The sequence below is a fragment of the Punica granatum genome, chromosome 6 (genome assembly GCF_007655135.1).
Source record: "Punica granatum isolate Tunisia-2019 chromosome 6, ASM765513v2, whole genome shotgun sequence".
Classification (NCBI taxonomy): Eukaryota; Viridiplantae; Streptophyta; class Magnoliopsida; order Myrtales; family Lythraceae; genus Punica; species Punica granatum.
This window is the reverse complement of record NC_045132.1, coordinates 1,095,585-1,119,642: the sequence shown is the minus strand read 5'-3', so window position 1 is coordinate 1,119,642 and position 24,058 is coordinate 1,095,585. Positions and strand designations below refer to the sequence as shown.

Below are 24,058 nucleotides of genomic sequence, written 5' to 3'. Positions count from 1 at the left end.
TGGATCCATTGAAGATGAAGTCTAAGGTGGATGATGATCAATCTGTTAAAGGGAGAAGGTCCTTTGCAGACAAATGTCAGAGTTAAAAAGTTGCAGTTTTAGAATCTACAAGATGTGAAGAAGCCAAATCCGATCTAAGAATGATAGATAGAATGAAGGAGGAGTTGGCCACTATAGAGCCAAAGACAAAAGTCATTCTTGATGGCTCTATGAACAAACAGGAGGAGAATGTCTATGGACTGAAGGAGACTCCTAGAGCATGCAATGGTGTCCAGATTGTGGAAGAACAAAGCACTGATGTGTTCGTGAACAATTAAGCAAAGTGGATAAATGAAGCTAGTGCATTGCTGAACAGAAGACCAGTTTGTAGATATCTTCACCAACTCCTTTCATATTGGAATGTTTGAGCTGTTAAGGGAGAAGATTGAAGTGTGCAGTAGCAACTGATCCAAGGAGAAGTGTTGGAGCTACACTAGTTGAAGTGCAGTTTTGCTCATGTTCTGTTTAAGTTTTCTACTAGTGTCTATTGGTGTTGGTAACTGAAGTTTTTCCAATTAATGAAGAAGTAGACAATTTCTCCTCTCTCTCAAAGATCTGCATTATCTCATTCTCTCTAAATTGAGTTCTGCTGGTCTACTGTGAGGATTGAATTAAAAGATTTAACAAAAGATGTTTAATGGTCCACTTGATACGCTTGGTAATCCTTTTTGTCAAGGCTTCACAACTTTTAGATGAAAGCTTAGTAGACACAAGATGCAATCCCGAGTATTTTACATTTAAAGCTCCTCTCTTAAAACCTGAACAATCCAGAAGCTCCTCAACTGCAGCATCATTAATCCCGCCAATAAAGATCTCCAACTTTTCATGGTTAAGCTTAAGCCCAGACCATGTGTAAATCTCCTCAACACATCAAGAATAGCCAGAATTGAATCTTGTGAACCATTGGTGAAAATAAAGATGTCATTCGAAAATCATAAATGAGTCAATTTTAGAGACTTAACCTGGGATGAAATCCAATTATGCCTTCCACTACTGCATTATGGATGACCCTCGAAAAGACTTCCATGCAATCACAAATAAGTATGGTGAAAGAGGATCTCCTTGTCTCACACCTCTTTTTCCTGGGAGGTAGCTTGCCATAGAACCATTTACTGCTATAGAAAATTGAGGGGTAGTGATACATCATTTTACCCATCCAACAAACTTTCGCGAGAAACCATTACCTCTAGACAGTTCAGAATAAATTCCTAATTAAGGGAATCCAACGCTTTCATATTATCTATCTTGATGGCACGTCAAGGAGAAATACCTCGCCTATGATAGTTCCTGGCAAGCTCATGAGCTAACAAGACATCATCAAAGATCCTTTTCCCCTACACAAAGGCCATCTAATTTAAACTGATTATATTAGAGAGAACATATTTAATCCTATTAGTAAGGATCTTAGTAATACATATATATTCTATATTGCAGCAAGAGATGGGAAGGAAGTCCTCCATATGATCAGCCTCAAACATTTTAATTGTTACTCTTTTCTTTTTCCATGTTACTTTGACGAGAAATATTATCAATCTCTTTGAGGAATAGTTCGCTATGGCTAAACATTGTCATGTTAACTTTTTTGGTCTGAGCTTGTAGACATAAAATTAAAGAAACCGGAGATAACTCCAAATTTTATTGTTACAATGATATTCAAATTTTGATATATGCAATATCATGCAGCAAATCACCTATTTTCATGAATATGACATAATCTCGTGTATTTATTTGTACTAGCTAGTACTGTATGAACTTCCATGGTGCTTCAAAACGAGGATGCTCCCCGGTCAACCCATATTAATTTGGTTTTTAACCCACTTGACTAATTATTAGCTCATGAACTTTCTTATCGGTAAGGGATCGGAAGGTAACTGATGGTTAAAACCTTGATTATGGCTTCTAGAGTTAACTCTAGCAACCGACCAATGACTACTTTGATATTGAGCTTTAATGTCGGCTCCAATTACACCGATGACCTCATGAAATCCATACATGCATGAAAGTTGGTTTCTTGCCCAATTAGAGCATCGACCTGGTGCTCATGTCACCATCTTATCGGCGAGAGAGAATGTAGAGATAGAATGTACAGATAGATGGAGTACTTGGAAGGAAAATCAGAAGTATGAATTGAATTGAACTGAAGTTTCGATGAACAAAACCTGAGATATATATATAGCTCATGCTTTGTGATGATCTGACGTGCTCTTATTTCTTTGTATGAATATATGGGATCCGCAGTTTCTTTCTTCGTAACTAACCAATTTGGCAATATTGAGATCCACACTCACCTTTGCCTGACATTCAAGGACTGGAATCGAGTTTCCATGACCTCAATTGGACTTGGCATTATATTCATACTCTTTTCCTCCTTTGCTCTTTGTTGGTTCATCTCAGAGCAGAAAATTTTATGTATTGTCGACATAATTTAGAAGACAAATCCAATGGAAAAGATTTGACATATCAAAAATGAATAATTTGAAATACGAAAATGCAGAGCCAAAAAAAAAAAGACAAGCCAAAAATTGCATTGTTGTACCTTAGAAATTTGCATCATAACATTGTTGTAGGACTCGAAGAGATTCATGGCCAAAAAGTTCTCAAGTAGAAGCTTATTTGAAAAAATATATGCATAGTGTGAGCTGCATTTCAGTGAGTACAAAATTTCAGAGTTAAATGAACTATTATTAACTAAAAATAATTTTTTTAAATGAATAAAGATAATATATTTTTAAACAACCAAACATTCATATATACTAGCATATCCAAGTTAGTCATTTAATTCACCAACACAACATATTATACCATACATTCAAACAATTACTAAATTCATTCGTAAACAATCAATTATCTTTATAACCATATAATAATATTAGAATTAACCATTAACTCAGCACCATCTAACACTCATACACTGACTAAATCAAGCTTTAGCAAACAACACGGTTTTCATAGAACAATTTCAGACAATCTCAATAATCATCACATTTATACAACAATATACAACACAACTAATAAATATAGCCATAGGGTTGCATTTCCTTGCAACAAAATTGTGACGGTACCGTGACCCCGCACATCTCACTCATATCATCCCTAACTCCCAATATCCATATCTCATAAGCGGGGTCGCCTATTAACCTCTAGCGGTAAGAGTTGACCTCAATTTATATTCCGCCTGGTAGAGTGGCCAATCGGGCCCCTTTTTCTATTCCGCCGGGTCCAGTGGCTGATCAAGCCCCTATTTATATTCCGCCGAATCCAGCGGCCGATCAGACCCATATTTATATTCCGCCGGGTCCAACGGCCAATTTTGCCCATATTTATAATTCGCCGGCTCCAGCAGCTGATCTTGCCCATATTTATATTCCGCCAGGTCTAACGGCCGATTTAACCCATATTTGTATTCCGCCGGGTCCAGTGGCCGATCTGGCCCTATTTATATTCCGCCGGATCCAGCGGCCAATCTAACCCCATTTTATGATATGGCGGGTCCAGCGGTCCCATGACTATAGTCAAACATATTAGTACACACAAGCATAATCCAAATCACATTATCACATTATCATCATATATCCCACACACAATCAACATACACAATCACACTGCATATCTCAAGTCAAGTTGAAACATAAAAGGGCAATATCTCTCAAATCCTTACACATAACGTAGTAAGACCGATTTCTTAATCTAACTATCACAATATTCTTCTTAAATAATTTATATAACTATTATAAATCATTTCACAAGAGAATAGAGTACTCACAAAACTCCCAAAATAATAACTCAACGAATCGAGCCTCCTGGGTATATAGTCTTAGTCTCCTTGGCTCCTATTAAATTCAAGCATAAAAGTTAGATTATATACTAAATATGAGCATAAATATACATCAGTTCAACTCCCTTGTTCTATCATTTTTATAGCTACAATATAAGACTTTCCTAAATAACAAGTGCTTTTACCTATCCCTTTCGGGTTAGTATACGGAACATTTCATTTCATCCATTTTAGAGAACGGTACAGAACATTTTATTTCATCCCTTTTTCGGGGTATGCACATGGACTTCTCAATCAATATATCCCCTCACTTACATAAACATTTGCGATAGTTTATACATGTCAATCACTCAAAAGGGGAAATTGAAGCCTAAGAGCTGTGAAGAAACTATTAATCAAAGCCCCAAGACGATCATAAGCTCTCACCCAAAAACATAAGAATGACTTCCCGCCACTATCATCGATTTGGATCTGACGCAAAAGCATAGTCAAAATTAAAATTGGACACTCATGAACACTCATGAGTTAAGAAAAAAGTTAAAAATGAAGAATGATAGTACAGATATAACAGCCAAGATTTAGAACACGAGACTGATCAAACTCTCCAGTTTCATGTAGCTCCTATTGATGAACCTTATATGACCAAGAATTCTGCACAAATATGTGACCAACTAATCAGAGCCCCAGGGACTGATAAATAAACGGAAAAAAAAAAAGCATCACAATAATTCACCTAAATTGAATTGGTCCAGTCCTGTTATTAGAAAAAAAAGTATAACCCAAACAGAAGCTTCTCAGAAATCTTAGACTCCGACCATCCTCGAAAGACTTGATTGTACATCCAGGTATCAGTCCAAATCCCATTTTTTCTTTATGGGAATCAGCCCGAATAATTCAAGAATTCAAAGCTTATTGTTTTCTCCTCTCACCGACTCTCTGGTCTCCTCTGTTTTCCATCCCTCTGTTCTTCTGCGTCTCCACAGCCCAAAACAGAGCAAGAAAAGAAAGAAGAAAGAAAAAAGAACGGCGGTGGAGGAGGATGGTTGAGGGGCAAAAGTTTGGCCACGTGGAGCCATGCTACCCTCTCTCTCTCTTTTTCAGCAAACATGTGTATGTTATATATATATATATATATATATATATAAACATGTAAGTATATGTATATGTATGCTATTTGAATATAAAAATGTTAGGTCACACAATCCCACTCATTTGGGTCCTCCATTTGGGGCTGCTCATTGCAAAGTAGCAATACTTTAATTTTTTTTTTCTCTATCTGATGTAAGATAGCTTTAGTTGGACATCAAGAAACTCAACGATGCTTCTTCCCTTAGATATATCTCGATATGGAGAATATAACACCCCTCTCCTACGGACCTTTAGGTTGTTTAGTAATGGCAACAATGATTATTTATCAAGCCGATCATAAGTCTGAGGAATACGATATAAACGTGTGTGATATTCACTTCAGATAACTAATCAGAAGGGAGGGAATTTGCGTTACACACATTGTGCATCTTCATGACTTGTCCTTATTTATTTTTATAGAAATAAGAATATAATTATGATATATAAATAAATTTAAGTAAGCTAGTTTTTTTCACTGCATAATTTTTGAATGTGTAACATGAACATAGAGTACCTTAAATTGTGTGGACTGATCTCGAGTAATGAAAGATAGAACCTTTGAAGAAGTGTTTCACCTCCAAAATTTTCTTTTTATTGTTTTCTTATCGTGAAGGGAAAAAAAGGACGAAACCTTAAAATAATCTATTAATCAGGTGAAATCTGAACATTCCTCATTAATTATGAAAAAAAAAATTATTTCGTATTGCTCCATTGAGTGATACATGGTTAAAGCATAATTCCCTCTTGAAACTCTCTTTTACTTTCCTTAACAAAAGAGCACAGGAACAGACAGAAGGAGGGAGTGGCCGAAAAGGCACTAAGCGTCGGAAGAGTCTGTGTATGTTCGGAACTTATGGCCAAAGGGCAGTCAAGAGTGGTAACTGTCCTGAACCAATATACGCGCGGAATCTGTGTGTATAATATTGACCATATGAACTCAAGTATGTAAGTGAAGTTATATCTGGAAGGTAAGGGCCTTTGCTAGTGAAAATAATAGGACAAGTCGTCCGTACAAATTGAGCCTGGGTGGGACGTTCGGTCGAGCAGATCTTGGGCGGGAGCCCGAGGTCAAATTGTAGGAATAAATTGGTGCAACATTTTAAGGAGTTGGAGGGGTTTAAATTGGTGTAAAGGCACGACCACGAAGGAGGTGCATCTTGGCGAAAAGCTAAGCTGCGAGAAAGAAGGAAGTTAATCGACAATTGGAGAGAGAGAGAAGGGACGTAGCGACAAAAGACTGGAGAGGGCTAGGGCGGGAGAGTGACCGGAAAGAGGCCGAGAAGGAAGCCAGGCAGCCAGCGGGCAAAAGAAGCTCGAGGAGGGTGCAAGAGTGTGGTCTGAGCTCGGCGGTCTAACGGTGAGGGCGGTTCTGGCATGAAGGCAAAGCGATACTCCCACTGTTGACTGTGAGGAAGGAGCTACCATCAGAACATGAGAGATGAAGGCAATGGTATTTCTAGAATTAAAAGTATTGGAAACACCTCCTTTTTTTTCTTTTTTTTTTCCGATGTTCACCTTCGCATTCGGAAGTCTAATTGTGCTCCGACTAATTTAATCAAGTCGGATCGGCCCACTAAGGGGTAAATCTCTCATAGCGTGAGTTTTTTGTATTCATAAAAACTTGAAATAATACCTTAGTTAAGTAGAACAAGCGCTGAATGAATCAAACCACGTTATTTAAATACCTCATATTTTTTAAGGAGAGAAATAATGGTATAATGATATTATATATATCTATATATATAATAATAATAATAGATATACTTGTCTTCGTACTTTTCCCTTTGACAATTTAGGTACGAGTTTGCCGAATGGAGTAGTTAATAATGACGATGATCAAGTTTCCTCTTCTTTTTTTTTAAGGTTATACAAATTCATTACATTTGGCATACGGAAAGTCGTTGAATGAAAAGTTACGATTTCAGTTTTTTGAACAAATAGCGTACAATGACATATGTCTCATCAATTATATATTTTAGAATAAATAGGCAATTTGATCTTTGACTTTGCTATGTTGCACCAATCGGATCATTACCTTATTTTTTGCATCAATTTAGTCCTTTATTTTTTGAAATTACATCAATTAGGTCCTTGTAACATCAGTTAGGTCCCTGGCTTTCCTATTTTGCATCAATCCAGTCCATAAAGATAAGATTGTACATCAAATAAGTCGCAGTTACATCAAGTGGGTCCCTCCAGATCGGATTGACGGTGTGTAACTGCCGTTAAGTCTTCAGTGACCAAATTGATGTATGAGATTCACCATCTGATGTAACTTAGTTATGCATTCGCGATTGGATTACATCAGATAGGTCACTCATTTCTGAAGAAATCATGATTAATTATCATTCTTCTTCCTACCACCGTCGGCCAGTAGCCGTCGAACTACTACCTCTTACACCTATTAAGATATGTTCCTAGCTATACTGGAGCTGGAGAAACTAGATCTAGCCTAACAGTGGCTAAATATGGCCTCTCCAGACCAATCTAGCTTGAGGAGCAGCTCAAGCCCTTCGAGCAGCTCTACATAATCAATCACCCTAGGGCTCCAGAGCTCGAGGCTCGCAAGTCCCCTGCCTGGGTTCGTGACACAAACAAAGATATAGGTTGGTTGAACCAGGGGCTCCCAACCCCTAGTTCGACGAGCCAGGGGTTGGCGAGCCCCCTGCCTAGGTTCGCGACCTCAACGCGAACCTAATTAGGGCTCGCGAGCCTTGGTGTGGTAGGAGAAGACCCTCTGATTTGCCGAGCGGTAGTTCATCTTTTGTTTTTTTTCAAATTTAATTTTGCATTTTTAATAAAAAAAACTTTTAATTTTACCAAAACAACCTCGTTTTTTTTTGTAGAACTTTTTTTCTTTTGGATGGAAATGAAGGAGAAAAAGGTAAATGAAGAAAGACTTATTTGATCGAACGTTAGATCAAATTGATGTAACAATGATCCTCATTTAATAGCGTCAACACCTACGGTTAATGAAATGGCATGGAGGACCTCAATGATGTGACAAATGACCAAACTGATATAATCAGAAGATCTAAATGATGCAATTTTCTTCAGTGAGGGACTATTGATGTAACAAAGACTAATTTCATGCAATTTTCTTCATTGAGGGACCTAAATGACGTAACAATGACCAAATTGATGTTTATAAACTCAAGGACCAAATTGATACAAAAAATAAGTCAGAGTCCCAATTGACGTAATTTTCGTTAGTTAGGGACCAAATTGCCTATTAACTCTATATATTACATAGAATTGCAAAATACATAAAGCAGTTCCTCTTTTGTATTTTGGTGATGACAATTCGTATAGGAAGCGGAGAACAAGGTCAATTAATTGCTCTACAAAACCTTATTTTTTTTATTAATACAAATTAAGGTCATATGCTTAATATAAGAAAATGAAAAATTAAATAAAGATGCATAATAGGTGTAGAAACTCTTTCTCGTACTACAAGGAAAAAAGCAAAGCCCCTTACCCCTAGGTTTAAGTAAAAGAGCTAAAAAATTATGCGGTTCCTATTCTATTACTGGTAGGTGGGCACGTATTTTGCACGCGCAATACGATATCTAATAAAATTAAATTAAAAATTTATTCTATTAAATGCATGATTATAAATAAAAAAATTATATAAATTCATAAGGAAATGTTTAACATTGTTCTAATGGACAATGTAGTCTCCTCTTTTTCGTGGATTTTATTTATTTTTTTATGAATATTCTATTGGATATCCCCACTTCTTTTCTCTTGAAAATCTTACTGATAATTATTTTTCAAATATAAAATTTTCATAAAAAATTTGGAAAATAAATTTCTACTTTTTTTTGGCGAAATATTAGGTTTTCTTAATTTGAATGTGAGGTCAAATAGAATTTGAATTTTGTTGGAAATTATAGTTTAAAATAATGAAATGAATCAGACCAAGCGGTTTTCCTATAAAAAATAACCTGATGGCAAGTGACCTTATTCCGAGGAATTCATTTCTGCAAGAAAAATATGAATCCATAAGCTCTATTTTTTGTTTAATGTTTTCGATAGAAATTTTATCAACAAATAATTTTATTTTTAAAAAATATATTTGGTGAGACCTTTCTAACCTATTTATGACAAAATTTTCGTTGATAAGTTGTTTGAACAATATCTTATTATAAAATATTTTGACATATTGTCAAATGAAATTCTTATGAATATTTTGTAGAAAACTCTTAAATTCATCTTTTCTGTGAATAATAATTCATCGGAAATGCTGAAAGTTTCTTTACAATGACTCCTATTTATATCAACCCATCATAATCATTTCGGGATATATCTTACTTACGCATGTCCACCTATTTAGACCATAGCAGAATGTAAATTTTGAAATAATTCTTCTCACAACAAAATGTTCATTCGTTACTCAGAACAAGTTTTATATAATGAAAGCATATACATTCATATAACTAATGAATTTGAAGATCACCTAGGCTCGAACCTAGATTTGTCGAAATCCATTGAAATTCTGGATATCAAATGGTGCAAATTAAAATAAAAAAGAAAAAGCTTTCTTCAACGAAACATATTATTTCGCCCTTCTATCAGCACAATGAACTCTTCGAAAATGAAATCACGTGGTTGATTAATTATAATTGATTGATCTACGAAAAAATGCAATAGTTTGTCCTCCAAAGATGGGTAAGCACCCGTTGGATTTTAAAGTTAAGTTTTACAACTGATAAAAGAGTGTCCAACTAACAAACAAGAATAAGATACAACGGGTCGTTTCTAGGTAATGAATAAACAAAGAAAAATTCAGTTAAAAAAGTTATAAAATGAAAATTTCCCAGAAAGACGAAAATAAAAACTCCTCAAATTTTTTCCGAAGAAAACTCATTGAAATTGATAAAAAAAATAAACAAACAAATAAATCTCCTGATTAATGATATTGGAGAAGTACTTCATCAAGAAACTTAAAATATATCAATCTATTTGATATAAGGGTCCGATTAGGAATTATAAAAATGGGAAAAGACAAATAAAAGAGGGTAGAATGGAAAATAGCAAATGTGGAGAAATCAAAAGGAATTTCACACTTGTATAATTAGTATATATTATACGTATATATTCTTAATGAAAAATGCATTTAGAAAGTAATGATTAGTGCATGGGCTATAATTTACATGAAAAATGACATGTGGTTATATGTTAGAAAATTATAATTGAATAGACATATAGCGGGATATAGATGCATATTTTACAAAGATGAAAGGGTACTTTTAAAAAGTAAAAGTTAGAAATACTTTCAAAGATTTATACTCTTATAGATGTTATAAAATTATGATAATTTTATTTTATTATTATACTTGAATATATGATTTATTGATGGAAATATGTATTTAGAATGAGGCGATTGATGTAAATGGCTTAATATTGACGAAAAAGTACTTGCGGTTATATTTTAAAGAAATACAATAGAGAAATAGAATGAGAGATATAAATGCATGCTTTTGAAAGTTTGAAGGGTATTTTTTTGAAAGTAAATGTAGAGTAGAGAGTAAATAAGTGAATGGCCTAAAGAACCACCTGGTAAAAGGAGTAGAAGTAGAATACGAACATATCAGATTAAGGGCTACTTTTTGATAGCGTGATATTATATATATTTATATACCTCTTTATCACTATTTTTTAATAATAAAAAACACTAGATAATATCTAATATAAAATAAGCAAAGTACTCTTTTTGAATTGGAGAGGCACCAAGATTTAAATGTTGGTAGTCGTAAGTGCAAAAAACACTTTAGTTAGTTAGATATATATTAATTTCTAGAAGGCACTATTTTTTCTTTTAACGGACAATAATATGAGGGTCTTGTTATATTTTAGGGTTAATCACTAAAAAAAGCACGACTTTTGCACTTTTTCTTAAATATAATACGATCTTTCAAAAATAACATTGAAAGGTACGACTTTTGTATTTTTCATAAATATAGTCTGAATTTTGGATAGTAGTACAGAAAGGCACGAACTTTGCATTTTTTCTTAAATATAACACAACCTTTAAAAAATAACACATAAAGACACGACCTTCAAGCACGACTTCTTTTTTAACATGCTAGAATCCTAACTAAACTTGAAGATCGTGCATTTATGTATTATTTTTTAATTGTCTAGACTCCGACTCGATTCTCGGGCTGGGACCGTCAATCTGTGACCCTGACCCCTCCACTGAGGTCGTCAGTACCCACGGAGTGCCGGCGACCTCAGTGGAGGGGTCGAGGACTCCGATTGGCGGCCTTGACCCCTCCTTCCTTGTCGATTTTCTTTTTAGGACTAATGAAAAAAATGGAAAGTTGAGGATATGAATGATAGAAGAAAAAAAGTTTAGAACCAAAATGATTAAAAGGTTAAAGATTGAATACTAAAAAAGAAAAAAAACAACTAACGCCATAATCCCCTGTGGCCAACGAAGTACAAGAGGGGCTAATTGTCCCTAATAAAAACATATGGTGCAATTTGTTCCGACCTCAAACCACCATGAAAGTTTTTGTACTTTTCCCTTTATATTTTTTAATGGGTTCATCACCTAAAAAAACACAATCTTTACACTTCTTCCTAAATATAATATGACATTTAGAAAATAGTATAGAAATGCACGACTTTCATTTTTTTTTTCTAAATATAGCACGACTTTTGGATAGTAACACAAAAAGACACGGCATTTGCATTATTTTCTAAATATAGCACGACCTTTACAAAATAACAGAAAGGCACGCCCTTCAAGTTTAGTTGAGATTCTAGCACGTTAAAAGAGAAGATCGTGCCTAAAGGTCGTATATTTTTGTGTTATTTTCTAATATTCGTGCTATATTTTAAAAAAATGCAAAGATCATGTTTTTCTATACTACTCTCTAAAGGTCGTGTTATATTTAAGAAAAAATACAGATATCGTATTTTTTTGTGCTATTTTCCAAATATCGCTATATTGAAAAAAAAAGTGCAAAGGTGGTGCTTTTCTAAGTGATCAATCATTTTTAGGATTAATTAACTTTTTAGAAGATAATATATATCCATTTTCCTCTATGAGTATTGTTTCATTTGAAATCACTCCTTTATCCCCAAAAGAAACGTAAAATGAACATTTTCCTCGCTAATTAAGTCAAGGAACTTTTTTCAATAAAATAATAGTGCACATACAAATTGAATTAATACATTTAGGAAATAAATTCGACATGTGGTACTAAAATTGATTGATCATAGTAGCCTAAAATATTTTATTTAAACATATCCATCAATTAAAATTAGATGTTCCCATCTTATTCGGCAACCTCCCGCAATCATAGTCTGCAATACTGATAAATTTGGTTAGGATAGTTTTATAGAAGACGTCCCTAAGGAATTTCATCCACCATCCTGACCCATCTTGTTGGACACACCCTGATAGGAGCGAGGCCGCGATGATCCATGCAGTCCGCCACTTCCTCTCTCTGACGTACTTCTCAAGGGCGTGACCAACTTCTTTCGGCCTGAGCTTGCCATCAGGGCCAACTGAGTTCCCTATGTGTCGGCCTAAAACAACAGCATCTTCAAGTGCCATGCAGCCGCCTTGCCCAAGATCAGGGGTAGTCGGATGCATAGCATCACCAAGTACTGTGACGTTCTCTGCGTTAAGGTTTCCGGGAACAATATCCCATGGATGTCGGAACACGAGCAGCGCCCACAATAATGTTGAGAGATCCGAGTGCTAAACGACGTCAAGGTAGGACACAGGGAAGTCCTTCGCCCATTTCTCCGTTACTTCTCTTTGTATTGATTCCAGGTCGCTTTCAATAGTTTCGCCTAAATGGATAACATAAATGTATGTTATTAACCAAAACAGTCTTGTATCAATTGAGCCGCAACTTTTCATATATCGAGGCCCACCTGGGACCTGACTTAGTGACATTAAAATTTTACTGTTCACGTAAATCTTAATAAACCGGGTATTAGTTGGATTTTTTTTTTCGGGTAAAAGTATTGAAAGATCTTAATTACCTTTAGGCGGTGTTTTGCAAGCTAAGAACCAAAAGACTTCTCTGTCATTGAGGGGGACAAAACCGGCCCTTTTAGACACGTCGACATATTGCTGAACAATATGGCCCAGCCCATGGCCTTCCGGATAAACAGAAATCCCACGAACCGCTGACCGGCCCGAATGGACCGGCAGACTGAGTTTCAACCTCCTAGCAATCACCGAGTGAACCCCATCGCATCCTATCACCACCTAAATTAGTCCAACAAATAGAAATGAAAAACTTATTAGAAGTTTGGATGCCCATCGTTACTAAAAAATAAAAATAAAAATAAAAAACTACTGACACGGGAATTAATGAAAAATAAAAAAATTAGAAACCTTAGCCTTGATTGTGGTTCATCTTCAAGTCCAAGAATTGAAATCTGATGGTCATCCTCGACTTGGGATTTAATGAAGTTGAGCTTTGAAGAGAAACGGATCGTATTTGGGGGCAGTTCGTCGGCCAATGCTTGTAAGAGGGTCTTTCGATGTACCGGTCTTGGTCCCCCCCTGCATCAAACGATCATGTAAATGAATTTGCAACAAAAATACATGCAAACATGCTTTGTTAAATTCGACAAGTTCGATCGACCGGACCAAATTGATGAAAAGCAACGACTTTGGAATGGTACCTTTTGCTGGAAGCGTAGAGCACTTGCTGAGTTGATTTAGTCTTGACATCGGTAACAAATCCACTGAAACATAAGAGAACGAAGACCAGTAAGGCAGAAATTGTTATCTTCCCTTCTTCTTCTTCTTTTTTCTTTTTCCGATGGGTATTTTGGTATTCAAAAAATTCGCTTAGTTTTGACTAATCCAATTGAACCGATCGTAGGCCCATAGGGGGTAAAACTCTCCATGCGTTGATTTAATTTTCTCCATTCACAATATTCGAATCCGAGACTTTATTTAAAAGAACAAGTGGTGATACTACTTCAACTACAACTGTTATTTTACTTTCTAACAGAAAATTGCATAATAATTACTTGGAAAGAGTTTCCCTTTCTATGGGAGCGTAGAGAGCGGTAAGCTTATCGGCAACTCCAAGGGCATCGAGGGCAAGTCAAGCGTTGGGGAAGAGTGTAAGGGCCGCCCCGGTGGCCCTCAACTCCGCTGCCCTCTCCAACACGACCGCCCTAACTCCGACCTGCTTCAGGGCCACTGCGGTCACCAAGCCGCCAATGCTGGCCCCGACTATAACCACTTCCTCCTCCATGATTGTGAAAGACATGATATGTATCTTATTTTTTGATGTTGGACAACATGCGCTGTTTATATGGAGAGGTTCCGGTGGCCGTTCATCTTTTTACACGTGGACTTTTCATAGTGAGCTGCGAGGAAACACACATGGGAGAGCAATAAGCAGCCGTACATTGAGGTTCCCACGAAAGTCTTTGACAAGTCCTTGAGCCCCAAGAAAAATGTGAGTATGCGCAATAAAAACTAAGTGACTTTGTTCACCAAGGTCAGGTGGTTCGATGTGATGGTTGCGCGTGTGGTATTACGTAGGGTGAGGTAGTATCTTAATCTTGTGAAATTCCTAGGCCCGGTGCGAGATGATCTATCTAATGAATTATTTGAGTACGTATGAATTAGTCGAGATGCATATAAACTGATACAAGTATTCTCTGACAACAAATGTTAAGCGGAATTTGGAAATGTCTTATTGATGGCTTCGCCTAAAGAAAGAAAGGGAATCGCCGAAAGCGAGTCAGCGCAACATAGATTTTTAAATTGCGCCAACCCCTTAAACAGGATATTTCCATGTGCCAATATTCCTTGCAAAATATTCAGCATATATATATATATGTTATATGTAAGCTTGTCCAAAACTTTGCGACCATTATATAAAATTAATGGATAATCTTCAGCGGATCTGAATAAGCAATGATCCTGGTCGGGCTCGAGAAATGTTCCAGTTATCCCTAGACCGGCGAAAAATGGTTGTTAGCTGGCAATCAAGTTAATGTCGCGTACGGAAATCAAGATCCTGTTTTGGGCTCCATATGTTACGGGCAATTCGAATGCTACTTAATCTGTTATATTTTGAACATCAACTTCGAAGAGACTGATAGATGAGGAATTGAATTTTTATTCCGATGCTTTAACCAGCTTCTATCTCCTGGTTGTTACTTGGACAGACAAAATACTACGGACATGATATTGGTGGCATCGATACATTACATGTGACTTTTTGTTCTGCGTGAATACTGACATTCGAAATTGTCAATTATAGTTTTATAATTATCAATTATAGTTCTATTATTTTTTAAACAAAATTGTAACATTTGATAATGTGTTAAAATCGCAAATGAAGGTTGAAACCCTAAAACCCTAGAAAATTTTAAAGTGAAACGTTGAATTAATTCATCAATGAATCAAAAGTTCTCTAAAATGTAATTAAAAATTACATAAATTAAATAATTTTCCAAATCGGCACAGTGCACGGTCTTGTACCTAGTTCAATCGAACTCTATTCAAATAAATTGAATTATCCCTCACAATCCGAACTCGTTGATCGAACTTCTCTACCTCGAATCTTTCGCTTGACATCTAATTCAATGCTCCGAGACTTATGCTCTGACTCCACTTGTTGTCCCAAAATGTACAAACAAGATTACAATAACAATAAATAGATAAACGTAGTAAGACCCTTAAACTGATAAAAATATCCACAGGCTGAGTTGGATAATCTATCAAAATTGTAAAAAGTTGAAAATTCTAACTAAGATAATACTCGTACTTCCTAAGCCCCTTTGCAACATGAACATGAGAGGAATTTAATCGATCTCTCAATCTTCTCACCTTTCTCAAGAGTTATAAAGAAATTTTCCCCAGAAAATTCCTGAAATATCTACAGCCTGATTTCGTGATTGATCACATCATGTGAATTGGATTATAGACTCTATACAAGACCTATTCAATATGGGTTTTCTATTCCATGCCCTAAGGGCATAGAGTAACCTAACAAAAATTACCAATTTAAACTAAGATCTCATTAATGCAATTATTTCAATCTTTTAGTGTCTAATATGCCCTTGAACTTCTCTTAACACAGAAATCCCACAACCCATATGCATCTCTTACCAAATAATTTCACACCATCTAAATTAGAAGATCTTCTTTCCACCAAACTTTTTTATTTTGGGATTTTTAACAGGATATAGGCATCATTGTTATCCCAAAAAGGAGTTCTCCAATATTCCATCTAGTAAATATCCCGAACAAAGGAAATAAATTAACAGGAAAAGATAGTCAAAAGCATATGAACCCCAGAAAATTATTCAATATATTAGAATTTAAAATATCAATCTGAAAAGAATTGTTGCCAGCACCTATAATTTCATAGAAAATATAGGATTCGAAACATCCATATCAGAAATATTCTTTTGTCTCTTAGCAATCCCATCTGAATTATAAGAGATCTCTCGGTCCTCTTTCTCCGGACAAATTGAAATGTTATGCCCAACACGCTTACATAACCTTCATGTTCCTGTCTGCTTTTCCAACGCCTTTCCACCTTTCATCCGCTTTTGCTTAGGCCTTCCTTTTGTTTTTTATGTTGGAGGGCAATGAACAAAATTGACCGTGTCCATCATGGAAAAACTATCACATAAAGGATCATTCTCTCGCATTGACTCTTTACTAGGCATTTGAAATCTCTCCAGATCTTGAAATTCTTCTCCACACCATTTTTTCAGAAAGTACCTTGTAGGAATCTCAAAAAAATATTCATGGAGAAAACGCTTTGTATAAGATGACAGAGGAAGCCGAAGAACTCGAAATATTTACAACTACAACTGGCCACAATACCATCCCAATGCACAAAATGTATACGACTTTGTGGCTCTTTGAAATATTGGACCACAAAATGTATACGACTTTATGTTTGGTTTTAGAGTTGAGTTGAGTTGAGTTTTGATTTTAATTGATTTGTAATGATTGTGTTGTTGAATTATGAAAAAAATTATGAAAAAGTAATTAATAGTTGAGGGAATTTAGTATTAAAAATTGAATTAATGATTAAAAAAATTGAAGAAAAAGGGAAAAAAATAATTGTGTTGTTGAATTGACGATAAGTGGAGTAGAGTTAAAAAATATTTTGAATACCAAACTATATTATTTTCTCAAAGCACCTTATATTGAGTTGTCCTACCAAATTCATCTTGAAATTTTCTGAAGGAAAATGGCATTAGGACACCTTGTGCTTGCTCCTCCAATGGGGACATGTTTCTCAAGAAGATCCTCTATATGTCTCCAACATCCGGTTATGCAATTGACTTTGCTCAACGTCCTCAACGGCAAGATCAATCTGTGGAGACACGAGTCCAAATATTACATTTATTTAATATTATACAAGCTTGATATATCAATAATAAAACTTAAAAAAAATATTAATGTATTAACCAGCTTAACAAAATGGGTCAAGCTTCCATGGGATGATACAAAACGCTTTATAAATGCATTTATACTTTCTGATCTTCCGGTGTTTGCCATACCTCCAAAAAAATAGCTCCGAAGATATGCAGGTACCCAGAATTCCTTAATTTTGTATAAGCCGATCATATGCTTATTTTCTTGCAACTTATACTTTGCAATCACTTCAAACCATCGATATTCAAACTCTTCTGGGGTGTCCAACCTATACAGTTGATAAAAGTCTGAGCACCAACTCGAATATTGATTCTGAAGGATTACAGTAAACCAACCACTAAATTTAGCAGTTATATGCCATATGCAAAAAACATGTTTAGTCGAGGGCATTTCTTTTGCAATTGCCTCTGTCATCCATGGATCTTGATCTGTCAAAATTGTCTTCGGGGCCTTTCTCATTATAAGAACAAAATTCTGCAAATTATATGAAAATATATGAGGATAGACATTGCTTTAATTCAAACAAAAAATTTGATAATATAATTTTACAATAATGGAACAAGATTAGTATATATGAGAAGAATGATCACATGCTAACATTTATTAACCATCGGAATGCATTTGTAGTTTCATTGTGAAGAAGTGCACATCCAAATAATATAGTTCTCCCGTGGTTATCAATACCAACAAAAGCACTGAAAGGCATGTCATATGCATTAACTCTGTCAGTGGTATCAAACACAATAACATCCCCATACTTTTGGTACCAATTAAAACACTGGGAGGATGACCAAAATATATGCTCCAATCTTCTTTCCTCATCCAAGGTATATGTGAACTGAAACTGAGGATTTTCATCTTGAGCATTTTTACAATATTTTAAAAGCTCCATGGCATCATTATTTACAAACTTCTTGTGAATTTTACCGTATAGATTATGAATATCTTTATGAAGAAAGGGAAGCTCTCCATGCTTTACATTCCTCTCAAGCTCCATCACGCGTATAATTTGCCTAATGGATAGGCCCCCCTCTTTTAATAGGAGAATTCTCTTTTCGTCCTCCACTGAGATAGGGCGGTAAGAAAGAAAGCACACCGGATTAGGAGATAGTAAATTATGAGAATGATCTCCTAAAAAGGCCTTGACATGCCATTCTCCTGGAAAAATCTAGCATGATTTTCTGGAAGCGATGCCCATATGAGCCTTGCATTGACATCTAAAGGATTATTTATTCCTTTCTTTCTTGGACATGTCAACAATCTTCGGCACGGGGAACCCCTCACGATTACAAACGAAATCCCGCCTCTTTCTTTCACCATGTTTATTGATGAATCTGCCTTTTCTAACTGCAAACCCATTTCTCTTGGCATAGTTTTGATAGAAAATAAATGCGTCTTCTTCACTGAGAAAGCATTGACAGACAAAAGGTTCTGGAGCATCCTCTGCAGTTCTTCCATGGCCATGAGCATCTTCTCTTACATCAGTCGATTCATCATCATCGGGAAGCTAATTTAAGTCAAATCATTTTGATCAGAATTAACTACACTAGGTAAATCCTCCATCGGTTGTTAAAAAATAATGGGCTGACAATTAACAAGAAAAAACGTAATAGGAAAGGGAATGCAAGGGAAAAGTGAAAATATAGTGGCTGGATTACAATAGTGCCGGCTCTTGATAGAGAAAAGAGAAATCCAAATTTCATGTCAACTACATTGAAAATTAATCATAACTAATGAAATCGACCAAATCTTTACAAGGAAATCCTTAAGATCTTCTAATTAAGATGGTGAGGAATTATTTGGTAAGAGATATATATGGGTTGTGGGATTTATGTGGAAAGAGATGTCCAAGGGCATATTAGGCACTAAAGGATTAAAATAATTGCATTAATGAGATCTTAATTTAAACTGGTAATTTTTGTTGGGTTAGGCATAGAATAGAAAATCTTATTCAATATTCAAAGATATACTGAGATCTCTCTAGGATTCCCTTTTAAATATTACAAAAATATCCTAGAAATAGAGAAATTTCTCCATTTAAATTTTCAAGAAATAAAAAAATCCCTAAAAACGAGAACATATAATGTTAAAAAAATCTGATTTTATTATATTATTCCTTTTTTCTTCAATCAATTTCAAAATTGTTCGAGTTGCCTGTTATGAAGGATTTGGATATAAATTTATTTATATAATAACTCTCTACAATCCTTCATAATCCCAATCCGAACGAGCTGAGATATCCAATGCATGCATACACTAGTTAACTAAGTAGATTCTCTGATCGACTGTTTATCGAGGCGATGCCATAAACATTGCCAAAGTTCAGCTTAGCCTCGAAATGTCTATTTAGTTGCCTGCACAAATAAGAACAGAATCTGTGACATTATTACTTGGGTTGGGGATCACAATTGATTAGGCTTTTTTTCTTTTTTTCTTTTTTTTTTATGAACCATAGTATCCTGAAGTTCAACTGGGCCACAACTAATTCAGTTAAGTTGGATCGGCTCAATAAGAGATAAAACTCTCTAGCATAAATTTTATGCTTTCACAATTACTCGAAGCCAAAATCATATTTAAACAGAACAAGTGCTAAACCGCTTGAACCAATTCATATTGGGGATTTGGTTTTTTCGATCGTCAAGGTTAAAGGGAAGAATTTTTTTTATTTCTTGTTATTTTTGGACTTTCCAAGCGAGAAAAAAGGCCTTTCTTTTTTCTTTTTATCTCTTTTTTGACTAAGGGAAGAAAGGAACCACAAACTCTTGACCCTACCAACTTGCATCTGCCCCCGAGTTCATGTATATCCGAAAGTTTCCACTTATATATATATATATATATATATATATTAGCCAGTGGCAAATCGATGCACAAGTGATCATGAGGCTCATTCAATAAACTGAAGACACGTGATTTTTTAATGAGAGTAATGGACATTTGTTATTTGAAGGATGGCTTAAGAAGGTCAATTTGGTAAATAATATGGTAAATTACACTGGTAGTCCAAAAAGTTTTAATAATGTATCAGGTTGGTTCAAAAAGTTTTTTTTGCTACTTGATAGTACAAAATATTTCAAAGTTATAACAAGATAGTACAAACCGTCATCTTGCCATTAACGCCGTCAAGCCGACGTTAATGGTGCAAAATCGATTTTTGTGGGACGTCACATGATGATGCAAAATATTTTGAAGTTATAACTTAATAATACAAAATGTTTGACGTAAGTTACATGATGGTGTAAAATTTACAGTCTTGTAAAGGACAGCTTGACGGCATCAATGACGAAATAATGATTTGTACTATCATGTTACAACTTTGAAACATTTTGTACTATCAAGTAACAAAAAAAACTTTCTGAATCAATTTGGTACATTATTAAAATTTTTTAGACCACCAGTATAATTAATTCTAAATAATAGTCTTGATAACTTTATTGTGCATGTCGCATCAGTTTATAGCTTCACTACACTCAAATCTTTACAAAATTTGTTTAGATTGCAATAGCCCAAGTGGGTCACACTCATAGGATATGTATTCAAAACTCAACTGGTCTCACATATCCAAATCGATGAGTCACTGTGTAAAGTTTTCTTAGAAAATGCTTTGTGCAAATTCTGCAAATCTGGTGGTACACCCCGATTCGATATTTAAAAGTACTATTCACCCGACCCATGGTGGATGGTATTTCCCGTTTGGTGTTGAACCTTAATTAGAATCTTTATGGCACGTTCTATCTAATTTTATTAACTGATCAAATTTTTCGTTTTAATTCGAAGATGGAAACATAATGGATCTATCACTGCATCAACTAACGCTAGTCTGTCCAACTAACAGTATTTGGTACAAAATAATTGGGAGGACTTGAAGGGCAAAATAATAAGCAGGAACCTGTATTTGCAAAAGCAGATAAGTTTGGGTGACAAATGTGTTAATCATGTAAAATGATATCAAAGCAATAATCGGTTCTAAAGGGATTAGTATGGCCCAATTGGACTTTTAAATATCATGATTTATATTGAAAAATATACGAAGGATCACATTGATGACAATTAATAAGGTATAGGGACCAAATCATCCCATTATTTTTTATCAGAGGATTATTATGCATATCTTTTTGCGGGCTGAGTACGACATGCGGTCTTGATTCTATATGAAGAAAGATTGTTAATCAAGATGTTCAAAGTTTAATTTCTTATCAATAGGATGTTCATACTTTCTATTTTGTATCTCCTATTAAATGTTTGGATTTTCCTTATAATTCGGAGAAAAAATATATCAATGATAACTCATATTAGAATGAAAAATTATAACACGACATTGTATTATCATGGCACTGCACTCCCCACCATCGGATGCTACAGTGCCCTGCGGATCCCACACGGATCCAATGAGAAGGAAGCGCATGTCACAGTTACACCAGCATATATCCATAGCATCAAATTGAGAGAGGGTTTGGACCCGACTAAAGAGGGTCCAAACGAACACAGTCGAGACTGTAAGTGCAATACAGTCGACTAGAGCCAAGGTGCAATTGACTATGTTGTACTTACAGTAAACTATGTTCATTTGGAATCCCAGACGAGTCCCATCCTAGATCGGATAACTTGGTATTGGGAAATTATCCGATCCCCATTGATATGGTAAATATCATAATGATTTTTACCCTTAGGGCATAGGATAAGAACTCATATTTACCACGTATGTGCCTATCGAATTGAGAATGACATAAATGCTTGTATATTTAAATGATACAAATTTGCTAAACTACGTTGCAATTTTAGAAAATTTACTTAATTTATTTATCTATTTATTTTTTGCTTGAAAAATTTTACTTAATTTATTGATTTTTATCCTATGCCCTTAGTGCATAAGTTAGAAAACCCATATTATAATTAACAAACGCACAATTCTCGCAAAGAAATTATCCATGGCAGCGAAGAAAAAAGACATGATATAATGACATGCACTACCGTTTAGGAACCGAGATCCCAAACTCAATCCCCGTCATTGGAATTTCTCATACTTATTTATTTAGTTTTCTCTTTCCCATTACCAAATTCATAGATTTTTATACAATTCCAAACCCCTTGGCTGATAATGCTCCACTTCATTAATGTTTACATCCATGATAATGTAAGCCCGGATTTCACCTGGATCATCGACACGAATGGAAAGTTTTCGTATCTCCGACGAGACAGGCCAATACGAGAGCGACACATTGCGGAATGCGGATGGAGCAAAGAAGGACTCCGAATATTTTTTAAAAAAATTTAAATTACAGACATAGGACGAGAGTCTCCTCCTAATCCAACCAAACCCGCAAACAAAAAGCAATATTCTATTTCATTCCCCAATTGTAATTACGCGGCGGTCTACTAATATATAAAAGTGTAATAATAATGTCATGAGAAAGAAAAAGAAAAAGAAAAAGCCATCCCTTACCTTCCCGCATCATTTGACCATCTCTCTCTCTCTCTCTCTCTCTTCTCACTCTCTTTGTGTTTGTCTGTCTGCCTGTCTTTCTCTCTCCTCTGTGTCCATTCTAATCTCCTAAGCAGACCAAAACATGCTTCCTTCCTTCTCTCTCTGCCCGGCTGGGCCCAAGAGAAGCCAAGTGCAGTCCATAGGTCAGCCTACAAATTCCACGCGCACACACACCCAATTGAACAACTCGTCCTTTCTTTTCTTATTTTTTTAAAGAAAAACTTTCAATTTGGTCCTCGAAAGATCAATTTACCAATTATTTGTTCCCTCGATGATTTTTGCCAATAATTTGGTCCTCAAAAGATCGATTGACCAACAATTTGATCCTCAAAAGATTAATTTTGTCAACAATTTAGTCCTTCAATGAATTTTGCCAATAATTTGGTTCTTGAAGGATTGGTTAGCCGATAATTTGGTCCTTGAAGGACCATTCTACCAGACAATTTAGTCCCAACTGACGTTAATCTTACATTGAAGCTGATATAACGCATCTTTAACCAACGGCAATCGAAAAATTATTTTTTTAATCCTAAAACCCGATAAGACATCAATTTGGTCATTTGTCCCCCAACCTAAAACACCCACAACCCCACTGAAATTGAACGATATCATTCCATCCCCTACAATATCAAAAGACGTTTGCATTTTCACTCCCTTAACTCTATAAATTCCACTATTCCCCCTCCTTTGTTTGAACCTTAACTTCGAAAATTTCTCTACAAAGTATAGAGAGACAGTGAGTGAGTAATGAAATCAACAATTCCATCGCGTGTTTCGTGTAGGTTAGGCCACTTGAAATGATTTCAAGTTAGTTGAAATTCCCGTTTCCGTTGTAAAAGATGAGGGTGTGACAATCGAAAAAAAGTCATATCGAGTTTTTAGATTAAAAAAATCAATTTTTCAATTGATGTTAGTTGAGAATGTGCCATATCAAGTTCGATTATCATCACGGGGGTCGACAGTCAATTAACGTCGGGACTAAATTGTCTAGGGGAACGATCTTTCAAGGACCAAATTGTTGGTCAACTAATCTTTTGAGAACCGAATTGTTGGCAAAATTCATTGAGGGACCAAATTATTGGCAAAATCAATCTTTCGAGTATCAAATTCTTGGTCAGCTTATCTTTCGAGGATCAAATTATTGATAAAATTCATGCAGGGATTAAATTGTTGACAGAGTGATCTTTGGATGAACAAATTGAATGTTTTCTCCTTTGTTTTTCCCCTGCCTTTT

At 35.3% G+C, this 24,058-nt stretch overlaps 1 pseudogene; it reads right to left on the bottom strand.

The window, feature by feature from the left end:
• Window positions 1-12,060: 12,060 nt before the first annotated feature.
• Window positions 12,061-14,184, bottom strand: LOC116210973 (annotated as a pseudogene).
• Between the last annotated feature and the right edge of the window lie 9,874 nt (window positions 14,185-24,058).